This window comes from Lynx rufus, unplaced genomic scaffold (genome assembly GCF_022079265.1).
Source record: "Lynx rufus isolate CCGP_SWC_20201006 ecotype Redwood Valley unplaced genomic scaffold, mLynRuf1.p SCAF_3, whole genome shotgun sequence".
Classification (NCBI taxonomy): domain Eukaryota; kingdom Metazoa; phylum Chordata; class Mammalia; order Carnivora; family Felidae; genus Lynx; species Lynx rufus.
In genome coordinates this window covers 157824680-157830416 of record NW_025814845.1, presented here as the reverse complement: position 1 = coordinate 157830416, position 5737 = coordinate 157824680, and the positions used below count along the sequence as shown (strand labels likewise).

Below are 5737 nucleotides of genomic sequence, written 5' to 3'. Positions count from 1 at the left end.
AGCACGCACCACAAGGAGGCGAGGAAGAATCAGAAACAAATCCTATCCTCCCAGAGGAGAGGTGAGGCACACATCTTGAATAAATTGGATGCATTGTTTAAAGTGGAAGGTGCCACAAGCCAGGAAAGGACAGGAGAGAATTCAGAAAGGAAAGATAATGTATCCAGGTTACCTCTTTCTTAGTGGAGGTCTGGAATTAAGAGACACGTTAACTGTTCAATGATGGCAACTTTAAAATCTATTCTGTAATGTAGCACAGTGCGGGCTTAATGTTTATTGTTATTGTTATTGGCTTTAATGACATTGTAATTCATTGTCTTTGTAATTATGGACACATCACAACACCCCTCCCTATAAGGCAGGTGTTATAGAACTCTGGAACTCCATTTCAGGTCTTGTCGGGAGTTGGGTTTGGTTGAGAACTTCCGGAAATCAGAGACGGGCGCCTCTTACAGGAGGCAGAGCAGTGCAGAGGTTAAAGGAATAGGCTCTGAAACCTGAGGGCAGTTCAAAACCAGCCTTCACATGCTGGCCCTCCGGCCTGCCTGCTGTGAGGCCATGGGCAAAGCACTTGAACTCCCTGTGTGTGTTTCCCCATCTGTTACATTGGGGTGATAACAGTACCGGCTTCACAGGGTTATGTGACAATTCGATGCATACAAAGCATTCACAACAGTGCCCAACTGAGAGTATATATTCTCAGTAATGCCTGCCATTCTTACTGCTCTACCTCATACAAGGTGATCTCTTGAAGGTACAACCAGCACAATGCTAGGAGGACACTTGTTATATTAATGCATTGTCTTTCTGTATTTAAGTATCACTGAAAGTCATTTATATTAATTTCACTTTAGAAAATCTTAGTTCAGGGGCACCCGGGTGGCTCAGTCAGTTAAGCACCCGGCCTTGGCTCAGGTCACGATCTCATGGTTCATGGGTTTGAGCCCGCGTCGGGCTCTGTGCTGACAGCTCAGAGCCTGGAGCCTGCTTCGGATTCTGTCTCTCCCCCTCTCTCTGCCCCTCCCCTGCTCACACTCTGTCTCTCTCTCTCTCTCTCTCAAAAATAAACATTAAGAAATAATTTTAAAAAAAAGAAAATCTTCTGAGTTCAGCACATGAATTTAGGATATTTGTGGAGTGCCTTTGTGGCTCAGTCCATTAAGCGTTCGACTTCAGCTCAGGTCATGATCTTATGGTTCATGAGTTCAAGCCCCACATAGAGCTCTCTGCTGTGTGAGCATCCCACTTAGGATCCTCTGCCCCTCCCCCACTCTCTCTCAAAAGTAAATAAACATTTAGGAAAAAAAGTAAAATATTTGAATAATTTGTTTTTACTAAAATAATTTTTATTCATATCTAATGTAATATTTGATACAAAAGAGTATTTGTGTACATCATGAATATAAACTTACAGTGTCTGTGTACTTCTTTCCTATCCCAACCCATGGCCTCTCCTTCAAAGTGGCCACTATCCTGAATTTTGTGTTTGTTATCCCTTTGTTTTTTAAAAAAACTAAAAAAAAAAAAAGTATAATATAAATCATAGTAAAACACACAAATCAAATGTATAGCTTGACTGATTTTAACAAAGCATACACTTATGTAACCACACCTAGATCAAGATATGGCACTCTAGATATGGTACTCTAGAAGCTTCCCTCATTGTCCCTTCCCAGTCAATTCTTTCCCCAGTCCCATTGCAAAGTAACTACTGTTCTGACTTCCATTACTATAGATTAGTTTTGGAATTATTAAGTATGTATTCCTGTGTCTGCTTTCTTTTAGTCAGCATTATATTTGTAAGGTTCATCTGTGATGTTATATGCCTTGGTGGTTCATTTTGTTTTCATGGTTGAGTGGTATCCCATTGTATGAATAAAACACACAATTTATTCATTCATTCTATGTGGTTTTTTTCTTTTGGCTTGGTATTTTATTGATAGTACATGACAAGGTAGGGCTTCCCAAGCCCCTCCCATTCTTCAGGGGGTCTGGGATGGAAACTGTGTAGAGGTCGGGAGACTCTCACTGTGTTGGGGGATGAGTTGGGGCAAGGACTCCCCAGAAGCTGAGGGCCTCTCTCTTCTCTTGCTTTTGCTAGGAATGGTGGCCAAGGGGGCTCTTACTCCTTGGAGGCCATGTGGATCATAAGGCACACCACCTGGTTGCCATAGCCAAATTCATTGTCATACCAGGAAATAAGCTTGACCAAGTAAAGTGTTCATTGAGGGCAATTCCAACCCCAGCATTGAAGGTGGAAGAGTGGATGTCACTGTTAAAGTCTCAGGAGAAAACTTGGTCCTCAGTGTAGCTCAGAATGCCCTTGAGGTGGCCCTCTGATGCCTGCTTCACTGTCTTGATGTCATCATATTTGGCAGCTCTTTCCAGGTGGCAGGTCAAATCCATGACTGGCAAGTTGAAGGTGGGGACATGAAAAACCATGCCAGTGAGTTTCCCATTCAGCTCAGGGGTGACCTCACCTATAGCCTTGGTGGTGCCAGTAGAAGCAGGGATGATGTTCTTGGAAGCCCGTTGGCAGTCACATCACAGCTTCCCAGAGAGGCCATCCATGGTCTTCTGGGTAGAAGTAATGGCATGGACTGTGGTCATGAGTCCTTCCAAGATGCCAAATTTGTCCTGGATGACCTTGGCCAGAGGGGCCAAGCAGTTGGTGGTGCAGGAGGCATTGCTGACAATCTTGAGGGATTGTCATGGTTCACACCCATCACAAACATGGGGGCATCATAAGAAAGAACAGAGATGATGATGATCCTCTTGGCCCCACCCTTTGAGTGAGCCCCAGCCTTCTCCATGGTGGTGAAGACCTCAGTGGACTCCACAAGATACTTAGCACCAGTATTACCCCATTTGATGTTGGACAAATCTCACTCCTGGAAGATGGAGATGGGATTTCCATTGATGACAAGTTTCCCGTTCTCAGCTTTGACTGTGCTGTTGAATTTGCCATGGGTGGAATCATATCGGAACATGTAGACCATGTAGTTGAAGTCAATGAAGGGGTCATTGATGATGACAATAACCACTTTGCCAGAGTTAAAAGCAGCCCCGGTGAGCAGGTGCCCAATATGGCCAAATCTGTTTACTCCAACCTTCCCCATCATGTCTCGGGGATGTGGCTGGCAATGAACCAGAAGTGGCTGTCTGTTGAACAGGGAGGAGCAGAGAGTCCATGCATTCTACTGTTAACGGACATTTGTATTGGGTGTAATAGGAGTGTAATTGTTATGTCTTAGGTTATGTACGTGTTATAATAAATACTTCCAAAGAATTTTCCAAAATGTCTGTACCAATCTACATATCCACCAGCAGTGTGTGAAAATTCTAGTTCCTCCATAACCTTGCCAACACTTGCTATTGTCAGTTAAAAAAGTTTTTTTAGTCACTATGGTGGATGTAGTGGGTTGTTTCTCTTTATATCTATTTTAGTTGTGTCCAATAATTTTTGATGTTATTTTTATTGTCATACAGTTAAAAATATTTTCTAATGTCCATATGTATTGCAAATATCTGATACTGTTCTGTGACATGACTTTTCTCTTTATTAATGGTATTAATGGTATTTGTTGCTGTTGCTGGCTAAAAGCTTGATATTTTAAGGTAGGTTTTTGTTTTTACGTTGGCTTATGGGTTAATTAGAAAAGTATATTCCTTAATTTTTAACATCTAGGGATTTCCTAGTTATCTTTCTATTTTGGATCTCTTGTTCAATTTCAGTGTTATCAGAGAATAGATTCTGAATATGTCAAACCTTTAAAATATACTCAAAGACATATGTTAAAATCTCCAACTATATTCGTAGATCTGCATTTTTCTCCCTTATTTCTGTCAGTTTTTTCTTTATACATTTTGAAACTATGTTATTACGTGTGCACAGATTTAATATTGCTATATTTTTCTGTTGAACCAATTGCTTTATCATTAGGGAATGTAATATAACTGCTTGCTTTAAAGTAAACTTTGTCTGATACTTGTCTAGGTACACCATTGTTCTTTTGAATAATCTCTACTTGTGTATTGTTTTCCATCCATCCTTTTAGTTTCAAATTTTTCCACTTATCTGTTGCCATAAAAAAGCACCCCAAAACAGTGGCACAAATCAACAACTCAGAGGTTTTACGTGTCAGGAGTTTGAACAGAGCTTAGCAGAGATGACTTATCTTTGCTTCACAATGTCTGGAATTGTGGTTGGAAAGACTTGAATGGTTGGGGGCTAGAATCATCTGGAGATTTTTTTCACACACATGTCTGGTTCTTGGACCAGGGTAACTGGTGACTGAGCTCAGCTAGGACTGTTGCTAGAGTGATTGCCCATGTCATTTCTATGTAGCTTGGGCTTTCTTATAGCATGGAATCCTTAGGGTAGTCATACTTCTTACAAAGAGGCTCAGAGCTCCACGAGTGAGTGCTTCTTCAAGCAAGGTATAAGTTGCATAGCCTTTATGACTTAGCCTTGAAAATCACATAGTGTTACTTCTGTCATGCTCTATTGATTGAAAGAGTCATAAACCTGTCCAGATTGGGGAGGGGAGTTAAACTGCTACCTCTTAATGAGGAGAATCAAAGGATTTGTGGCCATGTTTTGAACAGGCCACATAGCTTTTCTTTCTGTATCTTTATGGTTAAGATGTATTACTTGCAAGTACTACACAGGAATATTTCATTACATTACTCTTTAGTGCACTTTGCAGATATTGCCTTTTTACACATTGAAAGTTCATGGCAACCTGTGATGAGCAAGCCTAAAAGCAATATTTTTTTCCAACAACATTTGCTCACTTCATGTTTTGTGTCACATTTTGGCAATTCTCACAATATTTTAAACTTTATCATTATCATTAAACTTTATCATACAAAGTTTATCATGTAAACTTTATCATATACCATTATATTTGTTGATTTGTGACCACTGAAAGCTCAGATGATGGGTAACATTTTTTGCAATAAAGTATTTTTTTACTGTTTACTTATTTTTGAGAGAGAGACAGAGCATGAATGGGGGAGGGGCAGAGAGAGAGAGGAAGACCACAGAATCCAAAGCAAACTCTAGGTTCTGCACTGTCAGTGTCCGATGTGGGGCTCGAACTCATGAACTGTGAGATCATGAGCTGAGCTAAAGTCGGACGCTTAACTGACTGAACCACCCAGGTGCCCCAACAATAAAGTGTTTTTTATTTTTTTTTTTTTAAATTTTTTTTTTCAACGTTTATTTATTTTTGGGACAGAGAGAGACAGAGCATGAACGGGGGAGGGGCAGAGAGAGAGGGAGACACAGAGTCGGAAACAGGCTCCAGGCTCCGAGCCATCAGCCCAGAGCCCGACGCGGGGCTCGAACTCACAGACCGCGAGATCGTGACCTGGCTGAAGTCGGACGCTTAACCGACTGCGCCACCCAGGCGCCCCAATAAAGTGTTTTTTAAATCAAGATATGTACATTGGTTTTTTTAGACAATGCCATTGCATACTTAATACACTATAGTACAGTGTAGACATAACTTTTATGTGTACTGGGAAACCCAAAAATCCATCTGATTTTTTTTTCTTTGCGATATTTGTATTATTGCATTGGTCTGGAACCAAACCCTCAATATCTCTGAGGTATGCCTATAACATATAGGTGGATTTTATTTATTTTTATCCAGTCTCAGAATCCTTGTCTTTTAATTGGAGAATTTGGTCCATTTATATTTAAAGTAATTGCTGATAGTAAGGTTTCAAC

General features: G+C 40.7%; 1 pseudogene; it reads right to left on the bottom strand.

Moving 5' to 3' along the window:
* Positions 1–2122: 2122 nt before the first annotated feature.
* LOC124520455 (glyceraldehyde-3-phosphate dehydrogenase-like) lies at positions 2123–3179 on the bottom strand (annotated as a pseudogene).
* Positions 3180–5737: the final 2558 nt, after the last annotated feature.